The 17,964-nt window shown below is 38.0% G+C and overlaps 1 long non-coding RNA gene across 1 annotated transcript; it reads right to left on the bottom strand.

Annotated features, from left to right (window-relative positions):
- Positions 1–16,916: 16,916 nt before the first annotated feature.
- Positions 16,917–17,263, bottom strand: LOC106939492 (uncharacterized). Its single transcript, XR_001422860.1, has 2 exons — positions 17,234–17,263; positions 16,917–17,036 (listed from the first exon to the last, which is right to left on the bottom strand). It is a non-coding gene; the product is annotated as an uncharacterized LOC106939492 (long non-coding RNA).
- Positions 17,264–17,964: the final 701 nt, after the last annotated feature.

Below are 17,964 nucleotides of genomic sequence, written 5' to 3'. Positions count from 1 at the left end.
TATTTTGAGTAAATAGCAAAACCCTAAGGTACAGTGCAGCAGATTTACAGTACCGTACACCTTACAAAAACAGTACTTCCGGTGTTGCTGGTGACGTGGAAGAGCTCCTGTATTTTTCGACTGTGGGTTCGCTTTGCTAACCTGATAGCACGGTTCAAGTTGGCTCTCGCTGTCCTCAGTGCCTCCTTGTCGCCAGACTTGAAGGCTGAGTTTCGTGCTTTTAGCATTTCCCGTACCTCCTTAGTTATCCAGGGTTTTTGGTTGGCCCGGGTGATAATGTTCTTAGTGATGCTGACGTCCTCTGTGCACTTGTTGATGTAGGCTGACACAGTCATGGCGTACTCATCGATGTTGATCTGGTCGTTGTAAGTGGCTGCTGCCTTGAACATCTCCCAGTCAGAGCACTCAAAACAGTCCTGAAGTGCCTCCATGGCCCCCTCAGTCCACATTCTCACCTGCTTCACTGTAGGTTTTGTTCTGATCAGCAGGGGCTTGTATGCAGGAATTAGCATAACAGATCGGTGGTCTGAAGAGCCAAGGTGGGGGCAGGGGGCTGCTCTGAATGCTCTGAATGCCAGTTTCCATCAGTCCAACATCAGGATATGGCTGCAACTCACAACACGATGCTGATGGAGGTCCTCCCACCCTACTGTTCATTCCTTAATCCCACTCAGGAACCTTTGTCAGCATGATGATGGAAATTAAAATGTAATGTAATTTATGTAATTTCTACAGCACTGTACAGCTTTCCATGAGGAGATTGTCCTGTGGTTCCTTTGCTACCTTTTTTTTGTTCTCTGCATTTCTGTCTTTTTCTTTCTGAATCACCATGGCATGGTCCATCAAAACATTACAGCAAAAGCGTAAATGTGAATTTTGTAGCCTCTTCCCATGACTAATCAATTTGACCATCTCATCTGTACATAGAGAAACTATAACTTATTATTTTGAGTCACTGATATGTTAACTGACAGAATTTTGAGAGCTGAACTAAAGATTTTTCAAGCAAACAAATGCTATTTTTGCTGTTTCTACAAATTGTTTTGAGAAATGCGTTTACTGTTTTGTAAATGCCAACAATGACTTGAGAAATCCACCAAAAGTGACTGAGAAAATCTAACATAGCATAAATTGTCTCAGGTGTATCTATTTGTTTGCCTCTATGAAACGTGTTCACATTTACAGCTTTGTTTCTGCTAGCTTGCAGGAATTGTATCTTACATAAATGGTTGAAGACAACTTATTGGGCTTCATGCAACTCGGATAAATGGTGAGTATCTATTTCATAAATTGCCTAAAACAGTTATATATGTTTTTATTTGTGGTTTTTGTTTGTGTATTTTGTCTGGTTGCAGAGAGGATCACACCTGTAGTCAACAAACAAAGATTTAAGAACTACTGACTTTTCAGTCAGAAATGATCACACCGCCTGGTTGAAGTACCAGTCTCCATATGCAAGTCAACAAAGGTGAAACAAACATTTAAGCGAATGGTACATTTATATGATGTTCATGTAGTGCATCTTTCTAACTTTTGCTTTGTTTGTCTTCCAGCAGAGAGGAAACACCCGATTGACAACATGTGAGTCTCAATTTCAACCTGTGACTGGGAAGACTACAACCATCCTGAGCAAAGTCTGAACTCAGTGACTCTCAACCCAGAACAAGAATCGTTTTATCACCGGTTTTTCTTCTACAACAGGCTATCTCTTATGTGGACACATGCTGTTTTTTTGTTTGTTTTGTTTTCCAGATCTCAGTAATACCGTGAGGAGACTGGACAAAAAATAGAATCGGTTCTCTTTCTGTATAGAAATGCTGACAATTTACACTTCCTTGTGTGTTGTACTATAATTTTTATGGTAAAATTCTGGTAAGAACAGTGACCAGTAATTTACCATAAGGTTTTTTTTTTGTTTTGTTTTTTTTTTTGTTTTGTTTTTTTACAATAAAATGTCAATATATCATACAGTCTGGCCGTGTTTTTCACTTATGTAGATTTTATACCTCAGGCAGTATGACCATATTTACTACGGCAAAACAACATTTAATTTTTTTTTTTAAAATATTTTAGGAAATACGGTATTTTACCGTATTTGGGAAATACGGTAAAAAACTGTCAGTTTTGGTTGCCAGAATTTTACCGTATAAAGACGGTAAAATTCTGGCAACTCAGCTGCCAGTTTTTTACCGTAAATTGAGGCCGTTTTTTTTTTTTTTACAGTGTATGTCTCGAAGGATTAAGGCAGTTCTGAAGGCAAAAGGGGGTCAAACCCAGTTCTAGCAAGGCGTACCTATTAAATTGGCTGGTGAGTACATAAGCTGTACAGNGCGCAGTGACAGGTCTCAATGCATTGTGGGAAGACTACATATTTCCTGTGACTATTCATATTTTGCTTACATAAAATTATTTCTCTGAATTTTTGAGTGTGAATTAAAATCCTCAGAATGAAAATTTAACATTCTTTTTTTTTTTTTAGAAATAAACAATTACCCACTGTCTTCATGTTTTTATTTTGGACCGTGAGTGAGAATCACATGTGCGAAGCTTATAGTCGTCGGGCTGAGTTTCTCTGTGCTTGGGGTTCAGTAATTGTAGTGAAATGGTGTATCATATGGTAACGGACCTGGCAAACGTTTTTGTAATTGTGTGCTGCTGGTCAAGCATGTCAGCCCTGCATGGATTTGTGAGCTGTGGCTAAAATGCTAAGTCCAAAGTGATGGGCACGCTTCTGTAGGCCCCATTTAAATTTTTTTAGGAATTTACTAGTTTCTTTTAAAATTACAATATATTAGTTTTTGTTACCAAAAGGCAAAACCATAGAACAGCACTTACCAGAATGAGTTTTATCATGTCATGATCTCTCTACGCCAGACAAACCTCAGGCAGGTGATGGTGAGCAGGTCATAAGGAAAAGTTCAGTGACAGGCTTTTTGAATATATCAACAAAACAATATTAGGTGATGCTGCCATTACTCCCAGTAACTTGACATCTGTGCTGGAGAACCATTACTTGCTGTTGGGTCATTGGATTGTAGTTTTTAATTTACAATTATACTGCTATGTTCTATTTTTTTCTTCAAGTTTTAAAAGGTTGAAGTCACACCAACAATATTCTGACATTAGTAGAATAACTCTTACCTTCACTGTTTAGTCATGTAAACAGTTTATGAGGTAAATGTTAAAAACTAAACTAACTCTTTATTTGAAGGGTGTGCATAAGGCTGCTTTTTTTGTACTAAAATAGATGCTACTAATAATTGCTGAGTTTAGATGAGTGAATCGAGCCACTTGCCTCTGTCTCCTTGATGAAAAGTGTCCCAGCAGAGCCAGATTAGGATGAAAAGGTTTTCCAGTGAAGCTACACAGGATCACTGTGATGACGAGAACATGAACCCAGTTTGTGTGAAAGCTGCCAAGCCCCTTTCACTGATGTCTACAATCAGGGTTTTACCAGCTGAGCTCAACCTGACCCTCCACTTTATTGTGTGTGTTTTTGAAACAAACACAGAGGACAACATGAATAGGATTTTTGAGATTAACTAGTGCTCTGAAGTCAGCTGGGGGCTTATGTTCTGTTTATGATTGTAGTATTAAAGCAAAATATGGCAGCTGAAACTGGCTTTTTGAAGGATGAAAAACTCTGTTATTTCTGAGGATAACTGTTAACTGTCCAAATGAAAATTTTCAAAATTTTCATTTGGATAATTCTAATGTGTTTGAGCATCATTTTAGGGTCAGAAAAAGGTGCATTAAAGGGGGTATTATGTATTCTCCAGGCACACGGTGCCATTTTATGGCACCTAACTGTTACCTTCGCAGGGTTAAAAAATGCTACGTTGACAGGAAAGGTAAAATTATTACTTTGTAATTATGTTACTAGAAGACTTTATGTGACGATTATTGTATAACTGTTTCATTAAATATTTGAAACATCAAAAATGATGAATTTGTCCCAAACAGAGGTCAACATAACAAACTTCAACACATGTAGTAACAAAAGAGCTCAAGCACAATTCTGACCTCACAAGACATGAAGGAAACTTAAATAGTGACTGATTAGAACACTGCTGACACACAAGGGGTGAACATACAAACCTTAACAAAGTCAAAGTAATACTATAAGTAATTTTTAAATACAACAAATACTATTGCAATAGAACTCACTGCCAAAAGAGAAGAAAAACTAAATAAACAACCTATTTTCCCCTTCCTCTGGTGAACAGATGGTGTTATGCCAGCCAGATAAAGAGAACAAAGCAGCTGGAGCTGTTCTGTGTGAGACACCAGCAGCAGCTCCAAAGGAAACTGGTTGCATATTAACAAAACTATAACAAACCGACAGATAAAGTTTACTAAATGTGAGCACTGAGTTAACTAAAGAGTCAGGCTAATATAAATCATTTTAATTAGAAATGACGAGCTAAACTGTCCAATGATTTATATGTAAACGGACTTCTAGAATGAACAGAGTAACGGTTGCCATTCAACTTGTCTGGTGTGTGACAGCAGGAAGAGCTGTTCCATCCCAAACAATGAAAATAATTGAATTTAGTTGATTATAAATCTATCTTAATTATTACACTTTATTTTCTTAAAGGGTAATTATGTATTTATATTATCTATTTTCCAAGCACACTGTATTATTTTGCAACACTGATGCCTTCAGTTGTTACAGCAATGCTGTATATATCAAACATGACTTGAAAGAAATTTGACTTTGCAATGTAATGTCTTGAAATTGGGACTTTGTCTCTTTATGAAGCTCCTCTTTTTTCTGAAACTATACCTTCAGAATGTCATCACAACAGCATTTCTCCATTAAGCCACTTTAAATAGTTCAGCGTGTTGCACTGAGAAATGAGCTTAGCAGAGACTCACTTCCACCAGGTGTTTCCTGATTGTTGCTGCCACTAGTCAGAAGGAACCGAGTGGGGGAGTCACGCAGGAGGACTGCTCTGTGAGGTGAAGCCCGGCGTGGAGACTCCAGTCCTGAGGAGGAGCTGGGAAAAAAAAAAAAAACAGTTCTTGGTGAGAGCAGCGTTTAGACAACCTGAATGGGAGATTAAAGAGTTTCTCAATCTTGCATGACAGAATCAAGGCAACACTCCAGGCATATTCTTAATGATGGAATAAATTTATATCATGATATAAAGCTCAAAAAAGTCAATTTTATACAACACCACCCCTTTAAATGGGCAACCTTTGGTTTTAGGTATTGCAATCAAAAGATATGCTCCAATATTCACACATAAATGTTATTGAAAAGATAAAGCTGAGTCCTGTGGTGCTGCAGTGATAAAGCACAACCCAACTAAGGAGGCCTTAGTCCTCAACGCAGCTGTCGCAGGTTTGAGTACCAGCCTGATGATCTTTTCCGCATGCCTTCCCTCTCTCTCATTACCTACTTTTCTGTCTAACCAGTCAAATAAAGGCCAACAACATACACATCACAGCAAGCTAATGTTATATAGGCATAAAACTACAACTCAGACATAATGCACCGTTTCTGGCTTCATCATCACATGTTCTGTTCAGTTTGCTAAAAAGACATCATGATATCCAGACACGTTACGCCTAACCATGGACAATTATGGAGGGAAATATGTTCAGTGAATAAATTTAGAGAAAGAAAGCTGGGGATTTATCATCAGGAGGAGGAGAAATAATGGAAGTGAAGAAAAGGGATTCTGGTTGGAAAGAAGAGCTTCTGGGCTTAGTGGTAAAAATGTGCCTGTGGAACAGCAAGATAATGTTCTTCTCTGTCAGCTTAGTGCCAGCAGTCTCTCTCTCTCTCTTTCTCTCCTCCTCTATCTCCTCCTGTCATCACTCTGTGAATCCCTCTCTCCATTGTAATCCGTCCCTTTACACATTTCTTAATCCTCCTCCTCCATGCTCCTTTATGTCTGATTGCTGTAACGTATTCCTCTCAGGCTGGCTTCAGCGTGGGTGTTTGAGCACTGAGAGTAAGATCTTTACTGATGAGTTGACATGGCCTGGTAAATCTCTGAGTGGGCATATTGTTCATGTGAACTGAATAAACACCTGCACTGACGACTTTGTGTGACATGTTAAATCTGTGAGTGGGCAGTTCTAAGACAAGCATTAGCAGTTTCTATAGATGATTCAGTTTTTACTTATGGACACTAAAATTGACCATCAGTGTGTTTCACTTAACATATTTTACATCTGGTTGTTTTGTGTTATGTGTAAACAAACTGACCTCCACTTGATATTTGGTTTGGTTGAGGACCATAACTACCTGCAAATACTTCAGACTACCTGTAAAAGCGCTTATAACTGCCTGTTGTTATAGGTTATACACCAAGTCTGCATTCATTTCTATTAATATGTAAAGTGGAAACATACTTGGCTCTACCACAAAAGCTAGCATTCATTTTTTTCCTTCATTCTTAGAGTTCTTACAGCCAACAAGTGCTTAAAAAAAATGCCGTTCTTGGACTTGCTGCTTTGCAAACACCAGCCTGTGTGTTAAATATTGTTGTGCATTGTGTATATCAGCTTCCCTGGCTGCATTTTCTGTCGAATATTTTAACTATGTTCTATGAAAACATCTGCAAATAGGCTAATTTTCCATGAAAAAAATGGAGTTAAGTTCCACAGAAATACTTTCAAAAAGATGAATCCGTGAAGAGCATCAGTCAAGTTACTTGGAAATAGTAATTAGTTACTAATTACTTCCTAAAAAAGTAATCCCGTTACTTTACTGATTTCTTATTTTCAAAAGTAATTAGTTACTTGAAAAAACACTGCGCAACCTGAAAATATATACCTTTCAGCCTAATTCTACACATTCTGCATATATAAAATTTAATCAAATGAAGCTGTTTTTAAAACTTTTTTGTCCCTTTACATTTATGCATATTGCATCACCAAAACTGTTATGAAATGCATTTCTCTGAACTGAATCTATCTATCTATCTATCTATCTATCTATCTAGATCTGTGGTTCATCTACACACCTGTCTGTTATCAGAAAATCATGATTTCGTAATGCTTGTGGGGAAGTAACGGTAATCTAATTACTTTTTTGCAATTGCAATCCATTATTTTACTTGTGGAGAAAAATAATGGAACTACAGTAATGCACTACTTCTAACATGCTACTGCTCATCACTGTCCATGAATACCAAACCACAGATGGGTCCCGTCACGTTAAACATTACTGTCATTAACATTACTGTGGTTAAAAATGATTCTCAATGAATATTCTTTTATAGAAATTCAAGAAACCTTTGATACGTTCTTCAAATATGAATTGTGCTGACATTCACACGTGGACAAAATTGTCAGTACACCACTGTTAATGATCAAAAAACCCACCGTGGTCACTGAAATAAAATGAAACAAAAGTAATCATGAATAAAAATATACTGAAGATGAATCAATGAAAGTGAGGCTTTTGAAATGTGGCTCAATAGAACCATTAAAAAACAAAACAAACAAACCTAATGAGACAGACCTGGTGTGGTTTATATGGTTGCTCAGACTGTGTCCCCTCCTGGGAATGTTGCACATTGCTGTGAGCCACAAGGACTAAACTAGACTGTGGTAGGAATATTTGCTCTTGTCAAGAGATATATGGTAACTCTGGAGAAGCTGCAGAGATGCACTGCTTGGTTGGAAAAATCTCTTGACAGAACAGCTGTTCTGTTCTCTTGGAGAGTAGTGAGACTCTCCATAGATCTGGTCTGTGTGGCCGTTCTTGAACAGCCTTGTAGACCAAAAAACAATGCACAAGAAATTCTGTTTGCAGTTTGATGTAAGCCATGTAGGGAACGCAGCAAATACATGATAGAACTCTTCTCAGACGGTGAACCTTGTTGAGCCAATAGGTGTGATGAAGAAATGATACTACACATCACCCTGAATGCTCCAATGGATGGAAAGAGGGATGTATTTATCAAAACCAGTCGAATTCTATTCAGTTTGTACTTTTGATCTTTTCTTACCTTTTTTGAACGTTTTCTTGAATTCACAATACAATATTTTAATTTATTATAAGAATGTAGTGACCTTTTTTAGTGTTTTGTGAGTGATGGGGTTTATGAGAGAGAGGAGAGTTCCCACATGCAGCCTGTGTTCTCACTTTGCTCACGTTCATCTCTGAGTTAGTCAGTGTAGTGGTGCTGTGCATTGGCTGCACACACTGCAAAACCTGAATGCATTAGCTGTTTTGTGCAGCAGGCAATGCTTTGTTGTGTGTGTGTGTGTGTGTGTGTGTGTGTGTGTGTGTGTGTGTGTGTGTGTGTGTGTGTGTGTTTCTGAATGTTTGGGGTGTATAAAGACAGGATTGGCTCAGTTGGATCTCCTCTCTGCCAAGTATCCTCTGAAGACTGCTGTGAGCCAGGAGCTGATGCACTCCTATGAGATTAACAGCAGCAACAGAGGAGGTTTTCTTTGTCTGAGGTGTTAGTTGGCAAAGGACCAATTAGCTTCCATTCAAACAGGTGACTGTTGGCAGCACTGCTGTAACAGATTAAAAAGTACAACTCATGTTTTTAGATTTTAGTTTGATATTCTTCATGGTTTTGAAAGATTCTAGCAGCTGCTACCTGATGAATACATGATCTTATTGTGCTGTTTAGAATGTAATAACTGTTAAACTAAATACACAGTTTAGTACTCTTGTTCCTCTCTGGGTTTTCTGATCTGAAAATGTTAATGGATTTTGGAAATAATAAAAAACCTTGTCTTGCCCTGGTGTAATAGCATGCACTAAGCACATCAATCAATCAAGTTTATTTGTATAGCACATTTAAGCAACCAGGCCGTTCAAAGTGCTTCACTTCATAAAAAGACAAAAATACAAAGTCATAGAACACAAGGTCAACAGATGAAGCATGACATTTTGTCAAGTGTCATCGTTACACATCAGAATGTTGATTAATGTTTTATTGATTACGTTTCAAAGGCAACTCTGAACAGTTGGGTTTTTAGCCTTGATTTAAAGGAGCTCAATGTTTCGACTGTTTTACAGTTTTTTGGAAGTTTATTCCAAATTTGTGGTGCATAGAAGCTGAATGCTGCTTCTCCATGGTTGGTTCTGGTTCTGGATGGAGAGCAGAACCAGAAGACCTGAGGGGTCTAGACGGTTGATACAGCAACAGCAGATCTTTAATGTATTGTGGTGCTAAACCGTTCACTGATTTATAAACTAACAGTATTTTAAAGTCTCTTTTCTCAGTGAAGGACTGTAGAACTGGGTGATGTGCTATAGCTTCCTGGTTTTAGTCAGAACTCCAGCAGCTTTCTGGTTCACCCTCAGCTGGAGGGTTGATTCTTTAGACAGACCCGTGAAGACCTGTTGCAGTAATCAATGCAACTGAAGATAAACCCATGTATTTTTTCTCTTGATGACGTCGCTATTTGGTGACTAAGTGCTGGTTAGTTTTAAGTCAGATAAAAGAAGAGGAGAGGGAAACACAGAACCAGAAGGAGCCAACTTGAATTCAACCAGCTTTGGTTAAAAAAATTTGTTATAATTATTGTATTTATTCACTTTTAATCTGTGTTCACATCCAATTTAATCTAACTAAATTAGTTTGTCTTAATCTTTTTACTAACATGGTCAAGACCAATTAAATCTTTAGAGCAAGATTAGTTTGTTAGAAGGCCACCATTTTTTTTCTGAAACCAGATAGAGGGATCACTGGAACACCAACTGGCCTCACTGAGCAGACAGCAACTGTGAAGTTGAGGCTTGGCAACACTTCCTCCCAAGACGGAGGGCCGAGAACTCAGGTTCAGTACTTGGAGTGTCTTTGGCTTTAATCACTTAGAATAAATATTTTCCATACGCACTGATAAGACTCTTACCTCTTGATCAGAACATTTGCCCATTATTGTACAGAAACCTCCAGCTCAATGACAGTTGATGGTTTCCATGCTACATTTGCATTTAAATCTGAAGACTGAAACGGCAAATAAAGAGAGTTCCAGGATGTTTGTTGTTGTTTTTCAGAATTTGGTGGTTGAGGGCTTTCCTGGATTGAAGATGAACATAGAAACTAAAAACTGGAGGTTTCTCTTTTTATCAGAGTCTTTGTGCAATTTTTGTCGAGAATGAAATTAAAAAAATAGTTTTTTTACATGTTAATTTTCTGAGCTATAGAAAAGTAATTGTTAGAGATGCACAGATAAGAAAATTTGGGCCAATGTTAATACTGCTGTTATCTGTTATGTTCAGTTATTCAATTAATCGTCAGAATAGTTTGTAGATTACTAGATTTACTAAAATGATCCTTTACAATAGTCCTACTTGACACCATGGACCACAGCGTGTGAAGTTCAAGTTGGTTTGATGGTTTTCACTATGTCAGTTTGGTTAGCCTTACTTGGAAATGTTTGTGTACATTTTTTTGACATTATGTTGAAAACTAACAATCTTAATCAGACCTTTGGAAGAGAAAAACTCCACAGCATCACAAATCTTCCACCATCTTTGACAATGGCCATGAGTTCATTTCCTATATTAATCATTTGCTTCACACCAAACCAAACCCGGTGTATTTCTTTCCAGAAAGCCATCCCAGACTTAAAATCTCCAGAGATTTAGTTGAAGTGCAAGTCGCATTAAAAAACTCATGTCTCCATTAGCCATGGAGAAAAGGTCTCTTTCTTGACTTTACTTCCAATAAGCAGTTATTAAATGAGATCGAAAAGCAGGGGTTTTGTTAGCAGAATATTTTGAGTATTTTACCATTTTTTTTAAATGATGGAAAGATCTGAAGGCTGTCCATCATTTTGACAGATTACAATTCACAACTCTGACTGCTTGGTGCAGATGCACACACAGTTGCAGTCATTTTGTTCTTGCAGCTCATCTTCTAGGCTTTCACTTTATAAGGCTGCAGTCTTGTGTAAAAACACAGGTTGAGATCTGAATCTGAAGGTTTACCTGTCAGCCTCTAAGTGCTTTTTAAAACCCCAACTTGACACAATTCCAGTATTTTTCCTATCTGTATAGCTCAGTGTGTTTTTTTGCCAAATACTCTGCTATGCTGATAATGCATCAGTCAGTTAAGAGTAATCATGTCAAGCTGTTACATCATCTGCACACAGAAAACAGGAGAAGGGTGTTCTCTTTCCCTCCAGACAGAATGCTAAATCAGGCTAAATCAGACTAGCTCAGACTCTACCTCATTAACCAGGTCTGCCCTTGGCTTGTTGCTCAGAGTTAGTTACATCTTCAGTACCAGAGAAGCACCAGTGTGGTGAAATGCACCAGTGTGACTGCATTAAAGTCGTGTGAGGTAATACAGCACGACGTTTCTGGCCTGAGAAGACGCAGACCCCTCCTCCTCCCTCTTCATTGGCTGTGGCAGCTCGTGACTCTGCACAGAGCACACAAGGACGAGAACAAAGACAAGGACGAGCTTAATCTGTTTTCAGTGTGAACATCAGTTTAGTAAAAATGCTACCTTAAGAAGAGTGTGTGTGGGTGTGTGAATGTGCTTGTATGTCTCAAGCTGAGTAAGTAGTTCCAATACACTCTAAAAAGTGTATTTGGGCTGCAGTTCATCTTATGGATTTATTTACATTAATTTCACTTAATTCTTTTGCTTTTGCTATGGCAACTTACTTTTTTGTGTTCATTTAACTCAAAACTTACAAATCTTTAACCTAGAGGAACTTTTCACTTTGACTTTACTTAAAACAATTGAGTTAAATGCCAGTTTCGTATCCTATGTCTGACCAACTCAATTTATTATGATCATCCAACTCGATTCATTAAGTCCTTCCATCTCAATTTGCTAAGTTTTTATAATTTAATTCATAGGGGGGGTTAACATGACAAATTTAAGTCACTCTTACTCAAATCATTTATTTTGTTCTAATAAACATTTCAAATCTCTTTGACTTAATTCTACAGAAAGTCAACTCAAACTAAATATTTTATAACTTCTTAGTTTGGAGCCTAATACTCTTTTTACAGTGTCCTCTAAATACACTCTAACTTAAAAGTAACAAATCTTTTCCTTAAATGACCTTTTTATTTTGACTTCACTTGAAAGAATTAAGTTCAATACCGTATCTGTATCCCACGTCTGACACCATGACTCAAGCTTAGCAGAGACAGATTCTGTACCAACCAGGGCGTAGAGCACAATCCACATAAGGAGGACCCCGTCCCCGACGCAGCCTTCGCAGGTTCGATGCCCAACCTGATGACCTTAGCCGCAGGTCTTCCTCTCTGTCATTAACCACTTTCCTGAATAACTATGCTCAAACAAAGGCTGCCTCAGCCAAAAACCCTTTGAAAAAAGAGATCCTTTATTAATTTACTTCTTTATTTAAAGTAAACTAAATGATTTGAGTAAGACTGACCCAAATCTGTCATCTTAAACATACCTAATAAATTTGTTAAAAAAATTAACAAACCGAGTTTGATGACCACAACATGTTGAATTGGTTAAACTTAATTGAATTGCTTGTTACCAATTGAAGCAATTAAATTAAGTTGGTTCAATTAATTTATTTTTAGAGTGCATCAGGCTCTTTAGTCAAATATTTATATCCAGTTGATTCACCAAACCCTTTTATGTAGCTTCTGGAAAACATTGATGTTTAATTTGCAAACCACATAGAAATGTTGAACAGCAGTTCGTTGACAGTGATAGTAATTTGTCTTTATGTGAGATTTTGTGATCCACTCACGTCTCCCTATATTTGTGTTAAAGGTTAATTTGATAAGATGAGGAAACACTCAGGGCTTGTTTCTTCTCTTCTTTATTTCTCTGCTTTAGTTTTGCTATTGTTGTTTGCACACAGTCAGTTTTGTCTCTGCTGTCGCTCAGTAGGGGTCGCTCTGTCTGAATGATGACGGGTTTCCTATGGCTAATATCTGGAAGGTGACTAACTCTTTCAAAGAAAAGCAACTCAAAATATAATAATGTTCCATGTTTAATTATATTTTCTGTTATGTTCCTTTTGGTGTTCATAACAATGAATTAAAAGCAAGATTCTTCTGTCATTTTGTAATAATGTCATTTTATGCCTTTTTTTATGTCTTTATATGACCAGAATTTGTACTTTATTTTAAAATATTAAGTCAGATGATCTGATTAATTACTCAGTATGTAAGTAGTATTTTCATGAAATACTTTTTCACTCCTACTTGAGTCATTTATTAGACAGATACTTCTTAGATGTACTTGAGCAAAAATGTGTTGAAGTGCTACTCCTTCTTGAGTTACATTTTTGGCTGCTCTCCTCCACCTATATAATCATAACCCTATAATCGTTCCTTATGAACGATTATTTGGAAGCCAAAGGGGCTTAGTTATGCAAAATCAACTTTATTTTAGTTGTACTTCATGTCATAATGTTATAAATATACCTGAAATGTTGCCCTGATTCTTTCAGGTATATGTTTGAGAAATCCTTAAATTCTCATATGAGAATTAGATTTTATATATATATATATATATATATATAAACTGCCTGTGTTACACTATGATCAGATAGTTTACAATCTTTTCAGCTCTCCTTAATATTTTATTTTATGTCTTATCCTTCCCTGGCTTTGGCTCCTCTGTCAGTGGACTTGGTCTCTTCTGTTACCCTCTGGCTGATGTCACTGCTCTCAGTGTTTAAGTCGTTCATCAAAGCTCAAGTGTCTGTAGACTTGCAGCCATACATGGACAGAGACAGCAGCAGGGTGAGCAGTACAGAACCAGCGCTTCACCCAGCTGTCACGGAACCTGACCATATTCAAATATCCATAATAAGTCTAAAACTAGCAGCATTGCTGCTAACTCAACCATCCACTGGTTAGTCAAACACATAACTACTGCAGAGTTTACAAAGCAAGACATGACATGTCAGCGTTGCTCTGAGCACAGAAATACAAAGGCACATCTGCTGAGGCAGTTTCATCCAAGCTTAAATTAGGCTGCATCCCTTTAGGTGTGCTAAATAAGAGACTGAGCAGCACACTGACTGAACTGTCTGGCTGGTGTTAATTTACAAACAAGACTGCTTCAAATGGCGAGAAATTCACAAGAAATAAAACCCAGAGTACTTGAAAGGGTTTGGGAGGAAACCAGGCTGTTAAAATGAAGCAGCACACAGCAAACTGTGTCAAAACTGAGCAAATAATGGAGTAAGAAATAATGTCAGAGTAAAAACTTCAAGTAAAACATCTTAGGAAAGTTTCTGGTTGCCTGTAGGAAACTTAAGCAGCCTGTCGCTTTTTCTGATCTCCAACACGTTTTACTTGGGGTTTGGTTAATGTTGACTGACATTACCTGGAAAAGTCATTTCCAGGTAAAGTTAGTGATTGATGGCTGGGAAGAATCCTGACATGTACTCAAACTGCAACTGCAGTTAACCACTGTCTTGTTCACTTGGCTCAGACACAGAAAAACAAAGCTGCATTTCCTGTTTAGGTGGTTTTCTCTCTCCCTGTCACCACTTATCAAGCGATATAATTATGTTATAAAAAGTCTTTTTAAATCTAGAAAACAGGTTGGGTTCATCTACAACATAACCTACAGGTGTGTTTATGTCGTTGATGCTTTCCTGATCGCCATGCTGTTTTAATGTGACAGAGTTCTTTCAAATGATCTGCTTTGAAAAATAATTGATAGGCTGATTATGATGTGTGTTTCAAATAATCAGTACTTCTGCCCGTAAAATGTGATAATTGCCCTAAAACAAGCAGCTTAGGCTGGAGACACAGTTTCTTTTTGGTCTAAAAAGGGAGGAACTGAGTCCATTGAAAGGACAGCCTACTGTTTGGGGCTTTTCCTCTCATTTCCACACCTACAGATACATCAAAAGGACTGAAGTGACTTGAAATGTCAGGCACTTGGTTTCTGAGAGGCAGAGAAAGACCTTTGTCATCTGGTTATTTTACAGTTTATTCAGCTCGTGAGCATCGTAGTTTTCTTCAGCAGTGCATCTCTCTTGTACAGTGGCCCTGAGATCACAAACTCAAGTTATGTTGAATGACATAAAGGATGATCTGAATTTATTGTTGACATGCTGAACATTAAGCATTCTGTCATTCTGTTGTAAAAATTGTTCTTGTTTGGCTCCCATTTTCTGTTTATTTTTAAAAAGCCAAAGAGGAGAGTGGCTTTGAATGGTTATATTCTAACTGGATTTTCTCTACTTTTCCAATTGTTTTCAGTCTTTTCAATGCATAGAAGAAGAGCACTTGTTGTCTGTGACTATGGGGCTCAGCACTGCCCCCTGTCAGTGAGGCATGGGACTTTCTGTTTCACCCTGCACATTTTCACTGCACATTTATGGCCGATCAGAAAAACTAACTGCATGCTGGTGTTTCTGTTTACACTGAGGTCTTCATCTCTGGTGGTGGTCTTTTTGGGAAACAGGTCACACACTTTGCTCTTCACTACCCAGTGGTTTAAACATCCAATCCTGCTCTCCCTAACAGACACATGGGCTCACACAGAACAGTCTTATCAGACCTCTGGCTAAAATACTAGAGATAATTACAGGAAAGAGCTCTTTTCCTCAGAATGCTGATTACACTCCCTCTTCCTCTACTGGAAGTCAACAGTGTCCCTTGGATGTATATGTAATCACACGTGAACATGTTACCATAGCAACATAGAAGAAAGGGTTGTTTGAGTGAGTCATCCAACCGAAAGAATGATGTGGATACTAGACATGTGAAAAAAAAAAAAAACCTTCTCCTGAGTTTAACATTTTTTTCCCATGATGTAGTATAGTATTGCATGAAAATCGATTTCTATTGTTAGAGTATCATGAAAGTTTTGCAACATGTAAAATATGTGAAACTGTCACTCTTCAGCTGAAGCTTGAAAAATGGTAGTAATATCAAATCTTGTGATGATGGGGTAAGTGAATGTTTCCCCAATTTGTCTTGTTACAGCCCTGAATTTTCAGGAGTTTTTTGAGATTTTATGCGACAGACCAACACAACCTTTATAAAACATGATGGTGGCACCATAATGAGTGAAAAAATTATAAATCAGAAATTATATTTGAATCCTGAGTTGTTTTGAGGTTTGTTTAGTATTTTGTGTTCCTCAGTCTCTTACTTTGATCAGTATTCTTTTAGTTTTATTTTAGTTCAGACCAGGGGTGTCCAAAGTGGGTCCTGGAGGCCCGGCATCCTACATGTTTTAGTTCTCTCCCTGGTTTAACGCACCTGGATCCAATGATGGCTCGTTAGAGGCCTAAGAAGAACATTGACATGCTGAACAGGTTGTTACTACCAGGGAGAGAACTAACACATGCAGGATGGGGTGTGCTGTGGTGGTGCAGGGGTTAAGCACAACCCACATATGGAGGCCCTAGTCCTTGACACAACCGTCGCAGGTTCAGTTCCCAGCCTTGGCGACCCTTGCTGCATGTCTTCCCCCCTCTCTCATTTCCCACCTCCTGTCAATTAACTATCAAATAAAGGCCCCTAGAGCCAAAAAAATAAAACCGTCAGATAAGGCTTCTGCATGTTGATGTTCCCGCTAAATCCTGAATATACCTAATTTGGGTTGTCTTGGGCTTTTTATCGCAGCCTGTGGGGTTTACTCTGACTGGGAACGAGACTACAACCTGTTGAATGTGACAGGTAGCCAATCAGAAAGCGCGGTGACGTAAGAACAGAGGGGAATCCCAAACAGCTGATATATCGCGCAACTGAGAGTCCGGTGGATATCAGAGATGATATGTGGAAATGTTTATTATTATATGTAAAGGTCGTTATTATATATGTTTATGTTTATTCAGTTAAAAATGTTAACTATGAAAAAACATATTCACCTCCAAATCATAGTGCAGCAAATAGAGCGGCTGCTCCCGCTGTCTTTTATCCACCGCCTTTTCTTTTTGTTACATCTCTTAAAATGACTCCACAAACTGTCACTATTGAACTACATCGTCATCCGTGTTTGTGTAGCGGTTGGTAACAGGAAGTCAGAACCACACCGGAATCAGGATTCAGGATAATTTTATTCCTGTTCAAAACAAGAACATTTTAAACACAGCAGCTCCTGGGCTCCGGATTCTCCACAAACACCCTAACCAACCAAAAGAAAAAAAAAAGAAAAAATAACCACGTTGATGCAGAAAACTTGATGGGTGTCACCAATGTGGGAGACAAATGCCCAGCATAGTGCTGCGCTAAACATGAACAGTTAAACAACAATATAACATATTTTTTTAGAACGTTTTCAATATTTTAATACACAAATGAAAGACAACTCTGTACACTTACCTCTCCCCAGCGCAGCTTGGCGCGAACTGAGGGTGGCAGCGAACACACAGGATATAACGCAAAAACAGGAAGTAAGAAAATAAAAGCTTCCCCATCAAAATAAAATACAATTTAAAAAACAAAGGAAAACAAATATTCATAGATGAGGGTGGATTTTTACACACTAGGAACCAAAAATAAAAGCAAAATAAAACAGAAATAATATATAACAGACATGCCAATTCAAAGAAAATTAGTTTTGAGAAGGTTCATAAAGAAAAATAAAATAAATAAATAAAATTAACTCTGCTACATTTGGTCATTCTAAATTCCCGTATGCTATGTTGGGGGTTTTACTAGATTATCCTCTGGAATCGGGATGTTCGTGTGGTGTGTTCCTCCTGCCTTGGACACACGAACCGATCGAACCTGTTGTACTTTTATCAGCTCTGTGGTCACAGAGGTTTGGAGAATCGGCCGACAATCCTTAAATCTTGCCGTCTAAACCAGACTTAAGACTCACAAGCTCTACTCATCTCCTCTCGACCACTGCCCAAACGCTCTGACTCTGGTCGCTATGGTAACATTTACATATCCCTTCAAAATAAGATACAGATGCGCCACAAAAACGAGCATTTTACTTTAGTGAAAATTTTAACTCACGACAATGACTAGCGGGAGCCCTGAGCTTGTTTCTCTGCAACGAGACGGTCCCATCTGGGAGTGATGGAGACAATGACACCCGAAGTGTT

Source organism: Poecilia latipinna, unplaced genomic scaffold (assembly GCF_001443285.1).
Source record: "Poecilia latipinna isolate Pla-1442-1.1 unplaced genomic scaffold, P_latipinna-1.0 Scaffold2889, whole genome shotgun sequence".
Classification (NCBI taxonomy): Eukaryota; Metazoa; Chordata; class Actinopteri; order Cyprinodontiformes; family Poeciliidae; genus Poecilia; species Poecilia latipinna.
Note: the sequence above shows the minus strand (reverse complement) of the source record. Positions and strands in the feature narration are given on the sequence as shown.